General features: G+C 42.6%; 1 protein-coding gene and 1 long non-coding RNA gene across 2 annotated transcripts in view; one reads left to right on the plus strand and one right to left on the minus strand.

The window, feature by feature from the left end:
• Positions 1–25,090, minus strand: part of LOC126413292 (uncharacterized) — a 1,052,422-nt gene that overhangs the window by 274,434 nt on the left and 752,898 nt on the right. Inside the window, exon 3 of the long non-coding RNA XR_007575363.1 lies at positions 4,966–5,114. This is a non-coding gene — a long non-coding RNA (uncharacterized LOC126413292). The remainder of the gene's footprint in view (positions 1–4,965; positions 5,115–25,090) is intronic.
• Positions 1–25,090, plus strand: part of LOC126413281 (fibroblast growth factor 8-like) — a 168,349-nt gene that overhangs the window by 57,714 nt on the left and 85,545 nt on the right. The gene's annotated exons all lie outside the window — the stretch shown is intronic.

Here is a 25,090-nt window from a genome sequence, read left to right on the forward strand (position 1 = left end):
ACCCAGTTCCACATCGGCAGTGGGCGGATGTCTTAACGCTAGTAGTGTATATATCTGATATTGTCACACCAACTGTACACCATGCTCACAGTGACTCTCAATTATTTGCTGGAGAAATATCTTAATATAGGACGTTTTATAACGAAATTGGACTCCCAAGTACTAAACGCACTTTATTTCACATCTGTCGTGTACTTTTTCAATCAATATTAACGCAACCAAAATTCGAGACTAAGTAAAAGCTGTCAAGAAAGCTTAACAGTGATAAAGTAGAAAGTGACCCCGGATCTAAAGCCTTTATTTACGGTTAAACCATTGACATTGTTGTGCGGCATATCACTGATATGAATATGTTTACTTCAGATCTGGCTATTTAGAATGTTATCTTCCGGTACATTATCGTTTTATTTAATATTACTTTGGTATTAAATTGGGTTATTTCAAATATATGCAATAATTCCCATTTTCTTACTATAGTTTCTTTAATTATTTATTTCTGTTATTCTTCATACTGTATTACAGGTATAAGACATACATATAATTAAACATTTGTTCAGTCAACCCATACAAACATTTTATGAAATCAGCCACTATGACTGGCTGCAAGGGATGCGCTATCGCAACACTTTTCACAAACATTTCTCATGTGCTTTACACACACAACTTTCAAACATCGAGCACAGTGCGATTTAACTTTTATATCTTTGCTGCGATGACAAACTGTGCAACGCTTGGGCTTCAGTATTCTTTGTTCAGAAGGTGGTGCATTGTTGCTGTCTTCAATTCCCGCCATTTTAGCGGCTTTTCTGTGTAACTTGTTTAGGCAAGTAGTTAGTGACTGCTCTCTTGCACACTATGGGATTTACTAATGACCTTCCGACATCACGTAAAACATTCTTCGGGAAATCCTCTCATTGTTATTATTTGCGTATATGATGAAGGCGTTAATGCAAGCAGTGTCAATCATTCGGAAAAATAAGGCAAGTGGTCAGCGTGTAGTTTTTCTTGAGGCTGAATAAGTAGCGCACATTTCATCTATTGTAGCCACCCCTGATTTGGTCTTATTGTGGATTGTTATATTGTCTGGTTTCTTTTCCTCCACAGTATTACTGTCAATGGCACCGTCATGATGCAAAGATGAAAGGAGAATAACGTTTTTGCCCTTCTTTGGCACATATGAAACTGTGGTGATATCCTTTCTGAATCAAAAAAGGCTGCTTCTAAGGTCATGACCTCTCGTGCAAACAAAGTCTGGAGGGAGCTCACTCTTTATTTTTTCTAGGAGTTCCTACTACTGTAAGTTTCTTTTTCAGGAGCTCTTCAGCCAGTGGTATGGAACAAAACCAATTGTTAACAACCAGTTGTCTAGTGTCACATTGCATCCTGTACCTTCGATAGGCCGTACAAGTCTATTTACTACCTCCTTAGGCGAGTTTGACAGTGCTAAGGCACACTATGGCTTTTCTTGCGTCACATAAGGTGAAATTTTCAAACCATATTTCACAGATTTGCTTGGTATATACTGTCGGACACTGCATTTGCCTCTAAATGCAACCAGTTGTTCATCCACTGTCATATATTCAGACACAATACAATTAATTACTGACACAGTTTGACATGAATAATTCAAACACTTCTCTGAACGCAGCTAGGCGATCAGGTTCTCTATGCTGTGGTCTGTCTCGAATACCATCGAATCTCAAACAACGCAACAAGAAACGAAAGCGCTGTAAACTCTTTGTTACATAAAATATTGCAATTCCAAAACCATTTATGGTGGGTAAGTCTTACAGATTTCGGTGTCCTGCCCTGTAATGCCCAGCCAATATCAACAGACACAGAAGAGATTTGATTTCTTTCTCATTTGTTGGTTTGCCATCACGATCTCTTGTGAAATTTGATGCCATGTGTTGTATGTAAATATTTGTGCACGATGTAATCGTTCTAATTATTATGTCATTTATAAATATCGAAAAACAGTCCACAGCAGATTTCGCATATTTTGCGATAGCTTTCACACCAGGGAGATAAATAATGAGGTCTACACTTCTAGTTCCTATGTTGCGAGTAGGACAACTTTTCATCCGTTTTGTAACATTATCCTTTCCAATAAAAAAATCATGCTTGCTTTCATTACCCGCTGCGCTTACTTGCGGTTCCAGTTCCAGGTTGTCGTCATCCTCCGTTTTCTGTTGTCATTGTGACGAGAGAGAACTTCACAACTGTCTGTTTCCTCCTCTTCCTCTTCTCCTCCTTCAAACGTTTCGTCGAAGGCCTCTTCCAGAAGCATCCGCACTCTTTCTTGTTCTGTTTCGTAACGATCCGTAGCTGTTTTAACTGCACAGAGTGAGAAAATACAATCAGTTGCTACGGAGCACTACTGCGCGCTTTCTCGCAGCACTGCAACATAAAGAGTCGCGCGGGGTGCCGACAACACCCCAAGGCACATTGTTGCTTGTTTTCTTGGAAATTGCGCTTCCATTGTTACTCAATGCTTTCACATTACGTCCTAGAAAGGTACCAAAGAACATGACTTTATACTCCTATCCATTATGTAATAATCCATCGATAAGGATAACTGGGGTGTTCTGAACAACCCGAGCGACCGCTTAAGGGTTAATTAGATGAAGATGCTATTCATTTAATGAAATGCACATATTACACAAATGTTTTGAGGTGTTATTCATAAATCCATTACTTCATTGTTTCCACACTTGGAATATGGACTACAATGTTAGCAGTAACTGTCAAGCCTGTTCTGTTGGACCGCTTTGTTCCAACAATGACCATTTTTTTCCGTGAAAGACTGTATTTTCTACTTCGCTGTCTGAAAATGCGACAGGTTGATCAGTACCTCGACCCAGACTTTTAGATTTGGAAAACGGAAAAATAGATAAATTCAGACAGCAAAATTAAAATAATTCTTGTCATTGATTTGCTAGCTTTCCGTCCGACGGCGTCGAATCGTTAGCCAAATACACTATTAACAAGGAATTTAGCCCAGGCACATCATTTTCTGTGATTTCCCTAAATCACGACTGCCAGGATGGTATCAGCAGACAGTAGGGTGTATTTCGTACTTCAAACTTGTCCAAAATCTGTTTATCAAACTTCAATACTCTTATTCTATGAGACATTCCCCGCTCTCTTTTGCTTCAACGAAAAAAATATGAATTCCTGTGTGTCAGATGTAGCAGGATAATGTTGTTAGAAATTCGTATCCAAAATCTGCTTATCGATCTTCAGTATTCTTACGCTATGAGACATTCCCTGCTCTCTCTTGTTTCAACGAAAAATTATGAATTCCTATATGTGAGATATAGCAGGATAATGTTGTTAGAAATTCGTATTGTGTCTAAATAAACCGAAACACACGAGGTGCGGTCTCAAACATTCCCCCCCCCCCCCCCCCCTCCTCCTCCACCATTTTTAAATCTACGAGTCAACAATGTTTTATTGTCGGTTGCGTTATCGCTTTATTTGTTTGTTCTTGACATGTGTTGGAGCAGTTTTCTAGACCGCGCCTCGTGAACTGTGCAGTTTTCATCACACAACATGTGTTCGCAGAAACGTGTCAATTTTTACGATGCTGATTTAGATGATAATTGGTGGATGGAGGAAGATGCGTCACTGATATAGATCAAGAATGGACGAAAAAGACGATGATTTTGCAGTTGCACAGTGATCAAAATTCTGTCAGTGAAGTGGTGACGAGGATCTTTTGTTTCTCCAGTAAAACACTTTAAGTATTAGTTAAAATCAAATGCGCTCTTAGTGATGGTAAAGAAAAACACAGAACCCAGACTCTTAATTTTAATTTTGCGAAATTTTGTGCACCTATCGAGCATTATGTACACATTTAAGCCCTGGAAATTAGTTTTATGTGAACATTTACCTCCTAAAGAGATAGTATATTTTTTCATAATGAAAAATTAAGTTCTTTAACTGTTAGTATATGTGCACTATTTGAAAAACTGCACAACAGTATGTGATTTTTGTGATAAAAAATATGATACTGCAGGCTTTATTTAGTGCAATAAAATCAATAATGAATATATAATAAAAAATTAATGTTATGCAATCCAAAATTTTCAATTGGTTTATGCCTTAAATCTTGGTTTAAAAATATAGGTCTCAAGGGACCATACCTTGTAGTAAGATTACACCGCATTGCAAATATGAATATCCAAACTCGAAGCTAATTCACCATTATAGTAAAGTATTTAGCTCTTTTGTGTTAGATTTTTATTCGTTTTTTTCTTTGTTCTCATATTTTTTCATACGTGAAACAAAATTGAAATACATAATATACGAGAAGAAATATTTTAAAATACTTTTAAATTTTAGAACTCCTTAAAGAAAACTGCGTGTGGCTCAATAGCCGGGTGCAAGTCTTTCGATCGGGTGCCAGTTTGGAGACTTGAATGCTCCTTATGTGCCGCCTTTATTCAATCGGGAAAGAGGCCCTACAGTTTAAAGTGGAATCCGAACGACGTGACGTTTCTGGCGACTCCTCGTACTGTTGAGAGGTGAGGACTAGGATAAAGGTGGACATAAATTTCGTGGTCCAACAGGGATTCAATCCCGCGACCTGTTGGTTTCCAGGCACGCGCTTTACCGTAAGATCACCAGACCTGACATTCTTTACGATGGAAGAACAATACGTGCTGAATACAACTCGACTGTTATTATCTCATCTTTCACGCGGAAGTTTCTACTCTGACCATCAAATCCTAGTATGAAACGGGTTTCAAAGAGTAAATATCTAGAACTAGTTTTTTTCTACATTTGATAATATATGCCAGTATGTAAGTGTTGTGGAACAAAGAGTAACTTCGCTAGTTAGAGTTGGCACGAAGCCCACACTTCTGATTGCCACATTAGACGCAGCGTCTGAAAGCGAAGTGCCGGAGGTTTCTCCAAGTCCCTGCAGCCTATCCCCTTTAAAGCGATGTGAATCCATACCTGCAGTGGTAGTGGCAGCAGACGGCGAGTGCCCTAGCTGTCTCGCCGCTGTCGGTCGATATGCAGAGGTCGCCAGCCCCGAACAGTACACAGGCTGCGCCTGCGTGCATACCGATCACCTCTACTGTCTGGATATGTTCTCTGCTTGCCTGCAAAGAAATACGAAAACAGTATTAAAAAACAAATTTTTAGAAGGTAGCAGATGATCAGTATTTTAGTGTACAGTGATTTGAACGAGTCACTGTGGTAGTGATTACAGCAAAGTAGGGCTCATCTGTTTAGTGACATAATGCGCAGTTTCCTCTGCTACCGCTCTACGTGTTGGTCTGTAAATATGTTGGCACTTAGTCTAACTTCAAACCAACGTCCAGTAATGATAGTGTAAGGCAGAGCTATGCGTAAATTCGACGGTTCTGCGGAAGTTTTCAGGATAATGATCTTCGATCTCTTACCCCTGCATGTGCAAGTCCGCTTTTTAAGGTTTGCCATAATGAAATCGCGCGCCCTCGTTCCGTGCTCACTTCACGCATCATCACGCGCGGGACATGAACCGTGAAATTACCAAACGGAATTCCACGACGATTACGAGGCCGCTAACCGATATTACGCTCAGTGCTTGGAACTGCAGGTGATTACACGCCGATTAGAATCAAACAGCCACAGGACATAGTGCAGGAGTTACTTGGATATGTTACTTCCGTATTTAGATGCGCCGAATTTTTATACTTTTTCAGCTGAGATGTTCCTTTCTGCACTTCAGAATTGTGTGTAGATAACAGAACGACATCTGCAGCATCCATGAGAGAAAAGTTTAAAGCTACATAGACCTCATCAGTGTTACGCAAGTTGCAATTGAGCGCTGTGAATGAAATGCGTTAGATTTTCTCATCACTTAGCTTCTCTAGGAATGATTTTATTTACATCAAAGAGCTTTTCTGTTAGTTTATCCTTATTCTATTATTTTTCGTTCTTATAACTTTCGCTATTATGAGCCCAGATTTTTTAGGTTTTTATAAAACAGATTTTAGCCTTTTATTTTCTCTGAGTAGCCGTTTTTAGGTTAATAAAAACTATTTTAGCCTCATTGGAGTCTTTTAATTAAAAATATAATGACCACTAATATTAACATAGAAAATTTTATTATAATATTGACATAGTTATTCTAGTTACTTGTAGAAAATAAATAATTAATCATGCCTCATATCGCCGCTCGAAAAAATACACAATCAATCTGTTTTGTACTATTTTAATGAGAATTCTTTTATTGAAAAATTCTTTTCATGTGTAACTCTCATAAAAACAACACACTTAAGGTTTGTGCATGTGTATGACCACAATCCGTGGCGTATAACTCTACAATTACAATAAATTTTATATTACGTTTCGGTATTGCATTAAGCCTTTCAGTACATTTTTGTACGCTGAAGAAGCACAAGACGTCAATGTGATAATTTCATCCACGCAATTTCTCGTTGCTCTCAGTGCAATACACTTCCGAACCTCTTCCCCTCAATAACGGCTGTCATGCATGGATCATCTCCTACATGCTGCCTTTATATTAAGTTTTCGCGTCATTTGATCAACCATGCCGATCCCATACTTTGTTGCATTGCGGTATGTTATGGTTCCAGGTTTCTTCTTTCCTTCTTTACTCAATGATACTTACGCATGCAGCATACACAGAAGAATTGACATTTTTAGGCGTACTGTCATAGTGCTGCCTGCGGTGCCAGTCTGGTACAGGATGATGGTGGAGTGCATTTCAGCCTTCTGATTCTGTATCTCATCACGGATTTCATGACAGATGTTGTTCATTGTACCAATTAATTTGTCGGCATCAGTCCATAATATGAGAACAAATTTGTCTGCTTTGTTAGGCATGTACTGGACGACCCTACATGTTATTTTGCTAGGTGATAGTTGCTCGTCTGTGGTTATATTTTCTCCAGGGCGGTAAGACAAATACTGTTTTCAATGAACGTTTCATATACGTAAGCAAATTTGTTGCCTAGCAGGCGTTCAGCTCGGGTTGACTTTTCATCGAAACTGGTAAATCTGAGAAGCTCCTGAATTCTGTCCCTTGGCATAATGTTCTGTATGAAAGCAGGCCCCCAAGACTGCGACCAGAGACCAGGGACCGTCCATACCTTTTGTACATATGACACTTCGAGTGGTTCAGTCACTGTTTTTAGTACGTTTAGTTCATTTGATTCTGTCTATTTCTTCTTGATACGCAGCAGACAGAAGTGACGACAAGACTTACTAAAAATTGGACACTTCCCGCTCAGTTCCACCCCGGAGTACCGCAGAGGTCTGTCTTAGGACCTCTGCTGTACTCGCTCTACACCTCCGACAAACCAAAGGTGGACAGGAACAAGTTAGCTCTGTGCGCAGACGACACGGCCCCGTACACCAGGTGTTTAAACCCCAACGTCTTGCGCCATCATCTGCAGCTAGCATACGACAAACCCGGAGCCTGGGCCACTAAATGGTGGTTAAAATATAACGCTACCAAACGCCAGGTCCTAATCATCACCCCGAAAAGAATCCCTGCATATCTCCCACCAGTGCGAATCGTGGAAGGCCCCATCACATGTTCACGCCGAACAAAATAACTGGGCGTTAACATAGATAGACACCTCACCTGGGGACCCCACATAAAAGAAGTCAGTGTTAAAGCAATAGGCCGGCCGAAGTGGCCGTGCGGTTAAAGGCGCTGCAGTCTGGAACCGCAAGACCGCTACGGTCGCAGGTTCGAATCCTGCCTCGGGCATGGATGTTTGTGATGTCCTTAGGTTAGTTAGGTTTAACTAGTTCTAAGTTCTAGGGGACTAATGACCTCAGCAGTTGAGTCCCATAGTGCTCAGAGCCATTTGAACCATTTTTTGTTAAAGCAATAGGCAGACAGAAGTCACCCTGTAATAAACCCGGAGTCCATCTTACCCTCACATTCGGTGTTACGCTGTATCTGGCGCTAATTCATCCCATGGTTGAACACGCGGCCGTAGTGTGGGGAAATGTGGCTGTCACACGAGACGTCTGCAAGGCCTTCCGGGCAAAGTGCTTAGACTAGCAATGCGTCTCCCACGCGACTTTCCAATTCGGGAGTTGCACGGGCTCACTGAATCCCGGAAATCAAAGATGGAATTCGACAGACTGCGCAACTATTCTATGAAAAGTCCGATTCAACGTCGGAGTTCTCTAATAGAGTTCTCTAATAGCTGTAACAGTTCTTCATCACAAAGTCTACGTTGACGATATATGTTCGTAAACGTCTTTCACGGACAAATAACATTATGTGCATAACAAGATATCGTGTAAACTGTACAGGTTGGAATGTGTACGTGAGATGCAATGGTAGGCAGCAACAACTCTGTATGACTGCTGACTTCCCGCTTCATTGTTGGATATCTGCATCTATTCAGAAGACTAATTTCAACAGTGTCTGATTGACGCCTTCCGTCGTTCTAGGTGTATGGAAATATAAACAGTTTGTAACTTCCAGTACCATCATCGTAAATAAGAGAAAAAATACGAGGTCATATGATTTCAGGAACGTATATAAAAAATGGGTCTGACACTGAAGAAAAAAGTATGACAGGGGTAATTTTGACCTCTTCGGCCGTTCTGTTGTTAAAGAACTGAACACGGGTAAGAGCCTTGTGAATTACTTTCATAGAAGAGGAAATGATACTATTAAACTCGGAAAAATTGTTCCAGACCTCCTCTGCTGGACGGTGTAGGCATGGGCAAGACAGGTGCAATGGATCATATTGGGACAATTCTTTCGTGTTGCTCCTGCTTTTAACATGTAGGCAACACAGTCTGCCACCAACAGCAAAATTTCTCATCCCAATCTTTCCTGGTCATGGGATACGCAGTGCTATCCTGACAGTGCGGGCTACAATACCGTGATCGTCTATAATTTTTACACAGGACTGGTGGGGTTTTCCTAGTGGCGTGAAATCTAACTTCACCAACACGACATTAGCTATAAATCTGCCACAACTGTCAGGTGCCTAGTCGACTGTTTTAATATGAGCAGTAGCCTTTTCATAAACCTGTTTCAGATATCTTTTACGCAATGTCGATTCATCTGGTTCGCTGCGGTCGCCGATGCACTCTAGGGAGCTCTGAAAGTGAGGTTTTTTGGCGCGTTCCGTGGCACATTAACCGGCAGTATAGTTTCACACAAGTCTAGATTACAGGCCGGCCGCTGTGGTCGAGCCGGCACGGTAGCTCAGCGTGTTCGGTCAGAGGGTTAACTACCCTCTGTAATAATAAAAAAAAACTGAGTGAACGGATCAACGAACAAACTAAACGGCTGTCATCTGACGTCCGCAACGAACAATGTAGAACAAAAATGAGAGTAAAAAAAAGCGCTTCAGTCCGGAACCACGCTGCCGCTACGGTCGCAGGTTCGAATCCTGCCTCGGGCATGGATGTGAGCGATGTCCTTAGGTTAGTTAGGTTTAAGTAGTTTTAAGTCTAGGGGACTGATGATCTCAGATGTTAAGTCCCATATTGCTTAGAGCCATTTGAACCATTTTGCACTAGATTACAGCTGTCGACTTGTAGAGGAAATTAATGGTTGAATATTTTGTTTGTTCTTCTTCCAAGTGACGAACGTAATGTGAGCTCCTGTGTTGAAGGAAATGTGACTTGCCTAAGTTAAAACAATAACACCAAGATACCAGCGACTATCATGTTATATGTCAGCTTCAGTTGAATCGCATATGTATGTCAGTAAACTAATTTTAAATTGACAGGAAGAAGACTAGCAAGAAGACTGCTAGATAAAATAAATAAAAAACTAACTTGTGTTCATTTATTTGTAATGAAGGCGTGGTAGAAAATTACTGGTCCATCAGTTGTGGAATTGAAGTCATCTTCAGTTCGCGCTACTCAATGCGAGTCAACACATTACGCACGTTTACTTCGTACCTGCAAAAATAAATAGGCCCCAGTGTCACTGATTTGGACCTTTAATACGCCTTTCTTTGTCGGACGGCATTTAAGTAAAGGCTGGGTGGCTTTGTGGCTATCTGGACAAATTCTCAAAGTGACAGGCGTCACACAGGGTGTTGATTTCACGGCAGCTCTATATTTCTTAGAGCTTCCGCACTTCGAAAATACGTAGACTTCAGTGTCATCGATACAGCAGCGCGGTGACACGTTATCGAGTTTAAAAACAAGCAACATTGTTCCATGCTCATTCTTGATTTCAGTACATTTATTTATTACGAGCGAACCCGTCCATGATACGCAATTGCTAAATACAGTATATATGTGAATTGAGTACGCGCCCTAATCTCCTCCTCACCCTCCTTTCTGTTCATCGCCTCTTCTCTCCACTCTCTCTCTGTCCATCACTTCTTACCTTCTCTACCTCTACCTCTCTCAAACATCATCTCCTTCTTTTCCTCTTTATGTTCATCTTCCCCCACCCACCCCCCAACCCTGTTCATCTCCTCTTCTCCCCTCTCTCTGACCTTGATTTCTTTTATTATTTCAAACAAAATCTTTAAAGGAAATTGAAGTCGCCAAGAATTAATGGGTGCGTCGCGGTTGGGATCATTGGTTACGGTTAAAGGGTCGGAGAGAGACCTCTCCAGCAGCTGGATCTGTGAGTAGAGTGTCTTCAGTGGCAGCATTTTGCGTGGTTTTAATCTCCGAACGCGTAGGGAGAAACGGTTTGTCTCATGGTTTAAATGAGCTGCTGTCGTAGTTTTACTGAGAGCGGGAAGCCGCGTGGGGTAGCCGCGGGGTCTTAGGCGACTTGTCACGGTCCGTACGGCTCCCCGTCGGAGGTTCGAGTCCTCCATTGGTGTGTGTGTGTGTTGTCCATAGCAGAAGTTCGTTTACGTTTGGTTTAGTAGTGTGTAGGCTGAGGGACTGACCTCAGCAGTTTGGTCCCATAAGACCTCACAACAAATATCTATTTTTTTCCAAATTCCGGATGGCCACGTAACTCTACCGAGAGGGAAGACCATCGTGTTCGCCGTACGGCTTGTAAGTAGCCTGTTTGTATGTTCGAGCGCTATAGACTTTATTAATATCGCCGATAAAGCTCTGCGTTCTCGGCAAGAGATTCTGTGGTTGGACGGACTAGTAGTTAGCGAATGGATAGGGAATTGTATGGACATGATATTCTTAGTGGACTCACTCTCTTTGTTGGTAGAACATGCATTGTAAAGTGAGATGAAATGATGTGTTGATAAGAAAATACGTAAGGAAATGTATGAGGATGGATGTTTGTTGATAATGTTTAGGTTGTGGAATTATTGACAACTACATAATTTTTGGAACTGAATATCAATCACATGAATAAGGTAAAATTTTCTCAATGCATTGTTTGCTCTTCAACAAAATCTTTATTTTGCTGACCATATGCCTCCTAGTAGTTAAGGGTCTATAGTAATTAGAATCTTTTTATTCAGCTGGCAGTTGTTACTTTCTGTAGCCATAGTTCGTGTTATGAAGATTTTCTGTGAGGTAAGCGACCTATGAAAAAGAACGGGATTTCCACTATCGAGATTCATGATTGAAATTAGTTTAGGCGATTAACAGAGTTGGAGGTAGTTCCATATTTCTTTAATTTCATATTATTTGATTTGTATCATTCTTAGGGTTTCTCGCAACTCAGGGCCATTCTTTTATGTTAATTATTGGAAGGCATGTTGTCAACGTATAGCAGTCAGGTTACGTTGGGCTTGTATATTGTGGGTAATAAATGAATGGTTTAAGTTTGACTTGTTTTTGTCAGGGAAAATTCTATAGGTCGGTGTTTAATAAAAAAAAATAATTGAAGAGGTAGTTTCAGGCTCTGGCGCATCGTACTGAATCTGCAGCAGTAACTTGAGCAGCAGTTGGCTTCACGGTGACACAACGAACTGTTGTAAATATGTTAGTTACTTCAAGGACAGCTCCGAGCTAGACACCTTGTAGCATGCATTCCATTGACGCCAAACCACGGTCGTGGTGTCAAGTGGCGAGGGCAGGACGGAGGTCTGTTGTGCATTCTGATGAAAGCTGATTCTGCCTGTGCCAGTGTCTGCCGTGTGTTGGTTAGGCCAGTTGAGGGTCTGTGTAATTAACCGGCCGGCGTAGGTGCCTGCCTGCGTGCACGTACACTGAAATTACGGTCTGGGATACGGTTTCGTATGACAACGGGAGCACTCACTGACAGCAAATCTGTAAGCCAGTTTGGTGATCCGACCTGCTGTGCTGCCATTCATGAACAGCATTCCAGGGGGTGTTTTCAACAGGATAACGCTAGCTCACGTACCTCTGTTGTAACCCAACATGTTCTGCAGAATGTCGGCATGTTGCCTTGGCCTGCTCGTTCACCATATCTGTCTCCTGTTGTTGTTGTTGTGGTCTTCAGTCCTGAGACTGGTTTGATGCAGCTCTCCATGCTACTCTATCCTGTGCAAGCTTTTTCATCTCCCAGTACCTACTGCAACCTACATCCTTCTGAATCTGCTTAGTGTATTCATCTCTTGGTCTCCCTCTAAGATTTTTACCCTCCACGCTGCCCTCCAATACTAAATTGGTGATCCCTTGATGCCTCAGAACATGTCCTACCAACCGATCCCTTCTTCTGGTCAAGTTGTGCCACAAACTTCTCTTCTCCCCAATCCTATTCAATACTTCCTCATTAGTTATGTGATCTACCCATCTAATCTTCAGCATTCTTCTGTAGCACCACATTTCGAAAGCTTCTATTCTCTTCTTGTCCAAACTATTTATCGTCCATGTTTCACTTCCATACATGGCTACACTCCATACGAATGCTTTCAGAAATGACTTCCTGACACTTAAATCAATACTGGATGTTAACAAATTTCTCTTCTTCAGAAACGCTTTCCTTGCCATTGCCAGCCCACATTTTATATCCTCTCTACTTCGACCATCATCAGTTATTTTGCTCCCCAAATAGCAAAACTCCTTTACTACTTTAAGTGCCTCATTTCCTAATCTAATTCCCTCAGCATCACCCGACTTAATTAGACTACATTCCATTATCCTTGTTTTGCTTTTGTTGATGTTCATCTTATATCCTCCTTTCAAGACACTGTCCATTCCATTCAACTGCTCTTCCAAGTCCTTTGCTGTCTCTGACAGAATTACAATGTCATCGGCGAACCTCGAAGTTTTTATTTCTTCTCCATGAATTTTAATACCTACTCCGAATTTTTCTTTTGTTTCCTTTACTGCTTGCTCAATATACAGATTGAACAACATCGGGGAGAGGCTACAACCCTGTCTTACTCCCTTCCCAACCACTGCTTCCCTTTCATGTACCTCGACCCTTATAACTGCCATCTGGTTTCTGTACAAATTGTAAATAGCCTTTCGCTCCCTGTATTTTACCCCTGCCACCTTTAGAATTTTAAAGAGAGTATTCCAGTCAACATTGTCAAAAGCTTTCTCTAAGTCTACAAATGCTAGAAACGTAGGTTTGCCTTTCCTTAATCTTTCTTCTAAGATAAGTCGTAAGGTCAGTATTGCCTCACGTGTTCCAGTGTTTCTACGGAATCCAAACTGATCTTCCCCGAGGTTGGCTTCTACTAGTTTTTCCATTCGTCTGTAAAGAATTGGTGTTAGTATTTTGCAGCTGTTACTTATTAAGCTGATAGTTCGGTAATTTTCACATCTGTCAACACCTGCTTTCTTTGGGATTGGAATTATTATATTCTTCTTGAAGTCTGAGGGTATTTCGCCTGTTTCATACATCTTGCTCACCAGATGGTAGAGTTTTGTCAGGACTGGCTCTCCCACGGCCGTCAGTAGTTCCAATGGAATATTGTCTACTCCGGGGGCCTTGTTTCGACTCAGGTCTTTCAGTGCTCTGTCAAACTCTTCACGCAGTATCATATCTCCCATTTCATCTTCATCTACATCCTCTTCCATTTCCATAATATTGTCCTCAAGTACATCGCCCTTGTATAAACCCTCTATATACTCCTTCCACCTTTCTGCTTTCCCTTCTTTGCTTAGAACTGGGTTTCCATCTGAGCTCTTGATATTCATACAAGTCGTTCTCTTATCTCCAAAGGTCTCTTTAATTTTCCTATAGGCGGTATCTATCTTACCCCTAGTGAGATAGGCCTCTACATCCTTACATTTGTCCTCTAGCCATCCCTGCTTAGCCATTTTGCACTTCCTGTCGATCTCATTTTTGAGACGTTTGTATTCCTTTTTACCTGTTTCACTTACTGCATTTTTATATTTTCTCCTTTCATCAAGTAAATTCAATATTTCTTCTGTTACCCAAGGATTTCTACTAGCCCTCGTCTTTTTACCTACTTGATCCTCTGCTGCCTTCACTACTTCATCCCTCAAAGCTACCCATTCTTCTTCTACTGTATTTATTTCCCCCATCCCTGTCAATTGCTCCCTTATGCTCTCACTGAATCTCTGTACAACCTCTGGTTCTTTTAGTTTATCCAGGTCCCATCTCCTTAAATTCCCACCTTTTTGCAGTTTCTTCATTTTTAATCTACAGGTCATAACCAATAGATTGTGGTCAGAGTCCACATCTGCCCCTGGAAATGTCTTACAATTTAAAACCTGGTTCCTAAATCTCTGTCTTACCATTATATAATCTTTCTGATACCTTTTAGTATCTCCAGGGTTCTTCCATGTATACAACCTTCTTTCATGATTCTTAAACCAAGTGTTAGTTATGATTATGTTGTGCTCTGTGCAAAATTCGACCAGGCGGCTTCCTCTTTCATTTCTGTCCCCCAATCCATATTCACCTACTATGTTTCCTTCTCTCCCATTTCCTACACTCGAATTCCAGTCACCCATGACTATTAAATTTTCGTCTCCCTTCACAATCTGAATAATTTCTTTTATTTCATCATACATTTCTTCAATTTCTTCGTCATCTGCAGAGCTAGTTGGCATATAAACTTGTACTACTGTAGTAGGCGTGGGCTTCGTATCTATCTTGGCCACAATAATGCGTTCACTATGCTGTTTGTAGTAGCTTACCCGCATGCCTATTTTCCTATTCATTATTAAACCTACTCCTGCATTACCCCTATTTGATTTTGTGTTTATAACCCTGTAGTCACCTGACCAGAAGTCTTGTTCCTCCTGCCACCGAACTTCACTAATTCCCACTATATCTAACTTCAACCTATCCATTTCCCTTTTTAAATTTTCTAACCTACCTGCTCGATTAAGGGATCTGACATTCCACGCTCCGATCCGTAGAACGCCAGTTTTCTTTTTCCTGATAACGACATCCTCTTGAGTAGTCCCCGCCCGGAGATCCGAATGGGGGACTATTTTACCTCCGGAATATTTTACCCAAGAGGACGCCATCATCATGTAATCATACAGTAAAGCTGCATGCCCTCGGGAAAAATTACGGCTGTAGTTTCCCCTTGCTTTCAGCCGTTCGCAGTACCAGCACAGCAAGGCCGTTTTGGTTCCATCTTGCTGCACTCGCTGTACAGTGTGCCTAAGGCGTTCAGCCTGACCGGATTGCCTTCAAACACGTCTCCGACGATTGTCTGGTTGAAGGCATATGCGACACGCGTCGGTGAAGAGAACATGATGCCAATCCTGAGAGGTCCATTCGGCATGTTGTTGGGCCCATGTGTACCGCGCTGCATGGTGTTGTGGTTGTAAAGATGGACCTCGCCATGGACGTCGGGAGTGAAGTTGCACGTCATGCAGCCTATTGCGCACAGTTTGAGTCGTAACTAGACGTCCTATGGCTGCACGAAAAGCATTATTCAATATGGCGTTGCTGTCAGGGTTCCTCCGTTGATCCACTGCAGTATTAGCCCTTGAGCGGCCTGAGCGAGGCATGTCATCGACAGTTCCTGTCTTTCTGTAGCTCCTCCATGTTCGAACAACATCGCTATGATTCACTCCGAGACGCCTGGACACTTCCCTTGTTGAGAGACCTTCCTGACACAAAGTAACAATTCGCACGCAATCGAACCGCGGTATTGACCGTCTAGGCATGGTTGAACACGAGCCGCGTAGCACCTTCCTGGTGGAATGACTGAAACTGATCACGTGTCGGACCCCCTCCGTCTAATAGGCGCTGCTCATGCGTGGTTCTTTACATCTTTGGGCGGATTTAGTGACATCTCTCAACAGTCAGAGGGACTGGGTCTGTGATGCAATATCCACAGTAAATGTCTGTCTTCAGGAGTTCTGGGAACAGGGGTGATGCTCTTTTTTCTTTTTTTTAATTTGTGTGTATCCCCGGGCAGTGAAGCACAGATACTGACGCGATGAAATCCTTCGAGGCGGTTCGAGGAGTTGGTGGATGAGAGACAGATGTAATGAGTGTAGTGGAAAGCTCGTGAGGTATGTAAATGAGACAGGTAGGGAGAGAGAGAGAGAGAGAGAGAGAGAGAGAGGGAGAGAGAGAGACTCGTGCAAATTAGTCATTGATTGTAGCGTTATTCTAGATTATTATGCTGGTTTTCGTCTTATTTTCGGCCATTAAGGACTGCGAAAAAAAACAACTTTCATAAAACTGACACTGATGTGATATTCATAAGAGTTGCTTTTCTCAGTGTGTAACAACGCTTGATGTGCTTTGTTCTTTAGGATTATTTTGGCGGAGCCCTCGCTGAGGCGGTACCCCGTGCTTCCACGGCGCACACTTACACTTGCTTATCGCTGCTCTCAATTAAGGTAGTCTTTAGCACAAAGAGGGCTGCAGAATGTCGCAGTCAGACTTTGTGGTCACTCACCGAGTGATATAAAATGTCTGATAGACACGTAACTATAAAATTTTAAACAAAACAGAAGAAGTTAAAAATAAAAAAATAAAAGTGGAGACCCTTTTGTAAATGGTCTGTATGGACAGTAGTCATATTTGCGATATGAGTGCAAGGTGACACGTTCTACATCTTTACAGTTTGTTGTGCGTACACTGGCAAGCCTAAACATTATGACTATTGCCCACTGCGACTTTGGATGCCGCCTGGTGGCGATGCGGGCACTTGACGCGGTAACAACAGTATGTAAGCGGAGCAGACGCGAACGGGGTGTCACCCTAGCGAAGACAACGGGCTGCAAATGGGGAAACCCATTCATCTGCGCGCCTTTGGCAGAAGGCAAAAAATGGCTCTGAGCACTATGGGACTCAACTGCTGAGGTCATTAGTCCCCTAGAACTGAGAACTAGTTAAACCTAACTAACCTAAGGACATCACAAACATCCATGCCCGAGGCAGGATTCGAACCTGCGACCGTAGCGGTCTTGCGGTTCCAGACTGTAGCGCCTTTAACCGCACGGCCACTTCGGCCGGCGGCAGAAGGCAGATTATTATTACGCAGAGCTTGTGAACGAGCATCTCGAAAATGGCGAAGCTAGTCGAATGTTGACGTGCTACTATCGTGAGCATCTACGGAAAGAAGTAGAAGAAAAGTGAAACTACCACTAGGCGCTAAATGGTTGGATGTCCATGACTCTTCGCAGAACATGGGGTACGAAGGCTCGTCTGCTCTGTAAAGTAGGATAGATGTTGAGCTGTGGAATATCTGCTAACACAGCACAATGCTGGTGCACCTACTATTTCGGAGCACGCTGTTCATCGTACATTGTTGAACATAGCTCAGCAACAGACCACCCCTACGAGTTCACATGTTGACACAACATCGTTAATTATGATTGTAGTGGGCACGGGACCATCGGGATTCGACCATAAATCAACGGAAACGTGTTGGCTCTTATCACATTTTTGCTGCTAGGTCGATAGTCGTTTCCACAAACGTCGTCATCGAGGTGAATGGTAGCTCGAAACGTGAAGCGCTCCATGGACGCAGGCTGATGGGAGCAAAATTATGCTACCGGAGACATTTTCCTGCGCTTGCATGGGTTCTGTGGTAGTAATTGAAGACACACTGACTGCTGCGAACCACTTGTATCCCTTCATGCTTGATGTCTTCTCCGACGGCGATGTCATCTTTCAGCAGTGTAATTGTCCGTGTCCCGGTGCCAGAACCGCGCTACTGTGGTAGGGAAGCGTTATAGTGAACTCACCTTCATGTCTCGGTGGCCAAATTCTCCTGATTTAAACCCCATGGAACCCATCTGGGTCACTATCGGGCGCCATCACCGCGTACGCAGATCAGCGGCCCGTTACTTACGCGAATTACATGACCTGTGCGTACATATCTAACGCCACATACCTCCACAAACCTACGAACGAATTGTCGGATCCCTGATACGCAGAATCAGTGATGTATTTTGTTCCAAAGACGGACAAACAAGCTATTAAGCAGGTGATCACAATGTTTTGGCTCATCAGTGTGTGTTGCATGGAACATGAAACTAGCACACAAACTTCAAATAATTTCAAACTTTTCCGAAACTTTTTCTCGCTGAGATCCGCCATGAAATGGTGAAAAAAAAGTTTATAGCTCATTACATTTTCGATGTTCATGCAATGAAACTGCTGCGTCAAGCATGGTGTTTTAATTTCTTTCTTCTTTATTACTAACTGTATTCACAACACATTTTGCAATCAGTGTCCGCATATAGCAGTGCATGTACCTGCAATATTATGTCATCGTACGACACGTGCTTCAGGAGATATGGTGTCGTAAGTATGGAGATCCATGAAGACGTAGTTGTTGGAATCTGTACTCATAGTACCTAGAATACTCACCTAGTGTTTGAAAATGAGCGTACTTAGCGAATTCTAGCAAACTTTAAACATAATTTCAAAACTTTTCTAAAGTTTTTTCACTTACCTGCTTAATGTCAGACATGTAGTATATTAACTTATTTGTAAAGTAATCGGAAATTTGAAGCCGTAGAGAGCTGGATTCTTCAAGAAATCGGGCTTTATTGGTTGGTTTATAGTTTGGCCGTTATTGTATTTTTTTATAGGGATTATACTTCTCAGTGCAATTTTTGAGAAAATAGGTTGTTTATTTCTGCAATGGAACATATGAAGACATAAAATTTTTCGCTCAGTTCGAAAGAGAATTAAGAAGCTACACTTAACAAAATTCGCATGTCAGTTTTTGAAGACTGGTACTTTACATAATTCTTCTTGGAATATTCTATTAGTGTTTTATTGGTATTCAAATGGTGCAGGACGTGGAAATATCGCATACCATTTACGGTATTTTTTAGTGTTGGCATTAACGAATATTGGCATGTGTCACTGGCATCCTGTAAAGGGTTATATTTTTGACCCAGTAATCTTAATACTATAAATCATACTCTTCTAACGATTAAAGGCGTTGTCAGTATTTATTAAATCAAGGCACCAAAATGCAGCAAGCAACACGATAAAAGTCGTTCTAACTTATTCCATCACGGTCACGTTAGTGGAATGTGGAAACAAAATTCGGGAACTCCCGTCAAATACGTTGGTTAAGCTGATGACTGCTCCACTTCTTTAGCTGGTCCGTAATATTGTTCGGCAGGTGAATCCATACGTCTCCCACTGCTTGATCACTGATAAAGCCAGTAATGTCTGATTACTTTTAAGCGTTTAATTGGAGCTCTTCAGCCTCGCCATTGCCACATAGTGGGTCTGTCTGCCTGCTGTTATCAGAATTTGAGTAGTTAATTCAGAAATTTGAACATTATATTGGAGTTTGGTGACCAGTCTACTTCCAGTCGAGAGCGCTCCACCACTCCCTGCAGTGTTTGGATACATACTTGTACATAGCTTACGCATTGGCGCATTAAATAACACAATCGCCTGAAATGTCCAATTTTTTTCAAGTGTCTTTTGGAAAGAAGGTCAAAGTGATTGCTTGTTGATATAAGGTTTAACCCAGCAAGATCCTAGATATGTAAATAACGCATTTGGCTACAGTTCGTACGGCGAAAGAAGCTAACAGCGCCACGTGACTGAAAACAGTAATCGTCAATAGAATTAACAGAACAGGGCAAGACTCTGCCGTTGCCCTATTGTACGAGGTGCATTCAAGTTCTAAGGCCTCCGATTTTTTTTCTCTGGACTAGAAAGAGATAGAAACATGCGCATTGTTTTAAAATGAGGCCGCGTTCATTGTCAATACGTCCCAGAGATGGCAGCACCGTACGGCAGATGGAATTTTACCGCCAGCGGCGAGAATGAGAACTGTTTTATATACATAAAATGGCGACGTTTTCCTTACTTGAACAGCGTGCAATCATTCGTTTTCTGAATTTGCGTGGTATGAAACCAATTGAAATTCATCGACAGTTGAAGGAGACGTGGTGATGGAGTTATGGATGTGTCGAAAGTGCATTCATGGGTGCGACAGTTTAATGAAGGCAGCACATCGTGTGACAACAAACCGAAACAACCTCGGGCTCGCACAAGCCAGTCTGACGACATGATCGAGAAAGTGGAGAGAATTGTTTTGGGGGATCACTGAATGACTGTTGAACAGATCGCCTCCAGAGTTGGCATTTCTGTTGGTTCTGTGCACACAATCCTGCATGACGACCTGAAAATGCGAAAAGTTTCATCCAGGTGGGTGCCACGAATGCTGACGACAACCACATGGCTGCCCATGTGGCATGTTGCCAAGCAATGTTGACGCGCAACGACAGCATGAATGGGACTTTCTTTTCGTCGGTTGTGACAATGGATGAGAGGTGGATGCCATTTTTTAATCCAAAAACAAAGCGCCAGTCAGCTCAATGGAAGCACACAGATTCACCGCCACCAAAAAAATTTCGGGTAACCGCCAGTGCTGAAAAAATGATGGTGTCCATGTTCTGAGACAGCTAGGGCGTAATCCTTACCCATTGCGTTCCAAAGGACACTACGGTAACAGGTGCATCCTACGAAAATGTTTTGAAGAACAAATCCCTTCCTGCACTGCAACAGAAACGTCCGGGAAGGGCTGCGCGTGTGCTGTTTCACCAAGACAACGCACCCGCACATCGAGCTAACGTTACGCAACAGTTTCTTCGTGATAACAACTTTGAAGTGATTCCTCATGCTCCCTGCTCACCTGACATGGCTCCTAGTGACTTTTGGCTTTTTCCAACAATGAAAGACACTCTCCGTGGCCGCACATTCACCAGCCGTGCTGCTATTGCCTCAGCGATTTTCCAGTGGTCAAAACAGACTCCTAAGGAAGCCTTCGCCGCTGCCATGGAATCGTGGCGTCAGCGTTGTGAAAAATGTGTACGTCTGCAGGGCGATTACGTCGAGAAGTAACGCCAGTTTCATCGATTTCGGGTGAGTAGTTAATTAGAAAAAAAATCGGAGGTCTTAGAACTTGAATGCACCTCGTACAATACAAGATGGCGTCATCTGGTTGTGGTAGACGTGCGAGGGAGTCACGGCAAGCTCACTTTAACTGTCTGTACTCGTCTTTCCCAGTACTACAGACTAAAGCCATGTGCGTTTATTTAAGAAACCATGACCTTGCTTATATTTACCCTTCACCCAAGTGCAATCTCGAATAGCCGAGCGAACTCCGTGCTTTCGGGACGCAGGGAGGCGCGCATGATCCGGATCGAATCCGCCTCGCTGATTAAGGACGAGAACCGGTGAGCCGCCCTGCCTGGATGAGGCTTTTTGGCGATTTCCCGTATTCCACTAAGTAAACAACGGGCTGGTACCCACATCCCGCCTCAGATACGCGCTACGCAAACGTAAAGGACTGATGACCATAGATGTTTATTTTGCGAACCCTTCGCCGAAAAAAATTCTTCCTCGATATTTGCTCACTATAAGGTCAAAGAGTTGCTCGTTTTTGGAAGTTGTTCTCAGTGTCGGACCAAAATTCCTTCACTTTAAGGAATTCGCATCAATCGCATCTTTGTTAATGCAGAGGAATTCAATTGGAGTGATTTACCTAGTAGTGTGTAACACTCTCTTTTTGCCCTTCCGTGAACTCCAGACTCTTACCATTCAGTTAGCATGCCGCAAGTGTTCCTTAGTTTCTGCAGTCGTAAAAGCGAAATGTATGTGATTCAGAGCTTAGACATGAATATATAGATGAAAGTACCTCGTGATGAATTATTAGTGTCCGCGAAGACGTCTTTAAGTGTTTATGAAATGATATGCCATCAAATGGGTTAAGTTGATCGATTTTGGACATTAAACTTGGAAACCAATGAAATTAATATATTGGTTTTTCTTTCAGAGCATGGGTATCGGGCTGTACTGCTAAGACTTTTGGTCTTTATTACCTTCGGTCTAACAATTCATGAAATGAATACTAATACTAATTTCACGTAAACATGCAAAGAAATTTTATGGCCAAAACACTGTGACCACAAATTCCGAAAAAACACGCAATCCACTTTTTTTAGCACTATAACAGGCGAACGACCCGGTGCTTTACTATGAAGACCTCGAATCCAGTTTATCAGGGTTATTTGGGATTTTTATACACTCGGTTACCATGTTAAAGCTAACTTTGCATTTAAAATTTCTGTGAGACGCCGTTTTAAAACGTCCAGGCTATATTTCCTCAATTCACTCGATTTATGTTTGTACACACGCCGCATTTTCACACTGACACTTCTTACGATCTCAGCTATATGACGGAACGAACACACTTGCAACCTACGTGGCAAATTCATAAGTTAATACAAAGACTCTTGCAGTAATGACTTCCCCACCTCACCACTATGATGTTACAACAATTTTTGCTGCACTCACTGTGTCACGTCGTTGCTACGTTCATTAGATCACATTCTTACCGCATTCACGAATGTCTGTTTATAAAAAACCCGCTCGAGAGAAGACGGCCAATTTCACGCCTATTCCACCAAGAACGTGCAAAGTTTTATTTATGTGTGCATATATAGGTCAGTGGACGACAAACATGAGCTAGATGCCTGAGTTGTTTCACGCCAGTCACACAAATAAAAGTATTAGCTCTTTAAAAAAGCGAGGAAAATCAGTCTTTCTAAAAAGAATTACTGTTCAAAAGAGTCTCGGAATACTACACATATAGTCTTTACCACAAATTAAGAACTTATCGGACAGTTTTAATCTGCCAGGAAGTTTCATATCAGTGCACACTCCGCTGCAGAATGAAAATCTTTTTCAGTTACCATAGTGACTAAAATAAAAGAATTTTGATCACCAGTATATAGTCATTTAACATAAAAGGTTTTTTTAACTTTCCGGAAACGTCACCTCATTTGACGATTCATGATGGACGAAACATTTTACTCTCAATGGAAGTGGGTAATAAATACGGTTTCAAGCACGATCAACTGGGTAAAATGAATTACCAGCATCTCAATCAGAAGAGCACAGTACTTAGTGAATGTTGCCCATGAGAGATATTGCTTCATCCCAGATATTTGCCCATTACTGAAGTCTTAAGATCAGGACAGTCTTTTAAGGGTTCATTATTGTAACATTCAGATTGTACTGCGAGAGATGTCGGTACACAACGCTATAATTATAAATATGCGAAATGTGCATTGTTGGCGTTGTCAACTTTGCAGCTTTTCGCTCGAGTAGGTTTCCAATGCGTAGCTACGGGACGCCTACACCAAAGTCGGCCATTAATCTTATCGTTTTAAAAAAAGGTCAGCTCTCCTACGATCACAGTGAAAGGTAAGTTTAAAAAATCCATTATTGAGATAATTGTTTACTGAATAAGGAGTTTTAATTATGTCACCTATTCGCGAGCGTCCAGTTAATGGAAGAATAATTACAGCAATTGTAAGCTTTAACACTTGGCGATTATAGTATGTAAATGAACCTCAAATTACAAGGTAATATCTTCAAGACAGCATGTGTTCTATCACTTATGTAATATCCCACTGAATATGTGAAAAATAATGTATACATGCATATTTAAACTTCATTTGCCGGAATTCGCTGCACGCACTTACCTTTGATATCAATACGGAAAATGAATTTCATTTTGAAATTTCAGTCGAATAAAATTTCCGTTGAATCCAGCGGGAAGAAACCACCTTTTGTTTCAAAAAATCGTTTCAAGGTGTAATATACCTACATAGCATTCATTTTACTTCAATTTTTGTTATGCTACGTTTCTAAGGTACAGAATTATATACACTCCTGGAAATTGAAATAAGAACACCGTGAATTCATTGTCCCAGCAAGGGGAAACTTTATTGACACATTCCTGGGGTCAGATACATCACATGATCACACTGACAGAACCACAGGCACATAGACACAGGCAACAGAGCATGCACAATGACGGCACTAGTACAGTGTATATCCACCTTTCGCAGCAATGCAGGCTGCTATTCTCCCATGGAGACGATCGTAGAGATGCTGGATGTAGTCCTGTGGAACGGCTTGCCATGCCATTTCCACCTGGCGCCTCAGTTGGACCAGCGTTCGTGCTGGACGTGCAGACCGCGTGAGACGACGCTTCATCCAGTCCCAAACATGCTCAATGGGGGACAGATCTGGAGATCTTGCTGGCCAGGGTAGTTGACTTACACCTTCTAGAGCACGTTGGGTGGCACGGGATACATGCGGACGTGCATTGTCCTGTTGGAACAGCAAGTTCCCTTGCCGGTCTAGGAATGGTAGAACGATGGGTTCGATGACGGTTTGGATGTACCGTGCACTATTCAGTGTCCCCTCGACGATCACCAGTGGTGTACGGCCAGTGTAGGAGATCGCTCCCCACACCATGATGCCGGGTGTTGGCCCTGTGTGCCTCGGTCGTATGCAGTCCTGATTGTGGCGCTCACCTGCACGGCGCCAAACACGCATACGACCATCATTGGCACCAAGGCAGAAGCGACTCTCATCGCTGAAGACGACACGTCTCCATTCGTCCCTCCATTCACGCCTGTCGCGACACCACTGGAGGCGGGCTGCACGATGTTGGGGCGTGAGCGGAAGACGGCCTAACGGTGTGCGGGACCGTAGCCCAGCTTGATGGAGACGGTTGCGAATGGTCCTCGCCGATACCCCAGGAGCAACAGTGTCCCTAATTTGCTGGGAAGTGGCGGTGCGGTCCCCTACGGCACTGCGTAGGATCCTACGGTCTTGGCGTGCATCCGTGCGTCGCTGCGGTCCGGTCCCAGGTCGACGGGCACGTGCACCTTCCGCCGACCACTGGCGACAACATCGATGTACTGTGGAGACCTCACGCCCCACGTGTTGAGCAATTCGGCGGTACGTCCACCCGGCCTCCCGCATGCCCACTATACGCCCTCG

Source organism: Schistocerca serialis, chromosome 1, assembly GCF_023864345.2.
Source record: "Schistocerca serialis cubense isolate TAMUIC-IGC-003099 chromosome 1, iqSchSeri2.2, whole genome shotgun sequence".
Classification (NCBI taxonomy): Eukaryota; Metazoa; Arthropoda; class Insecta; order Orthoptera; family Acrididae; genus Schistocerca; species Schistocerca serialis.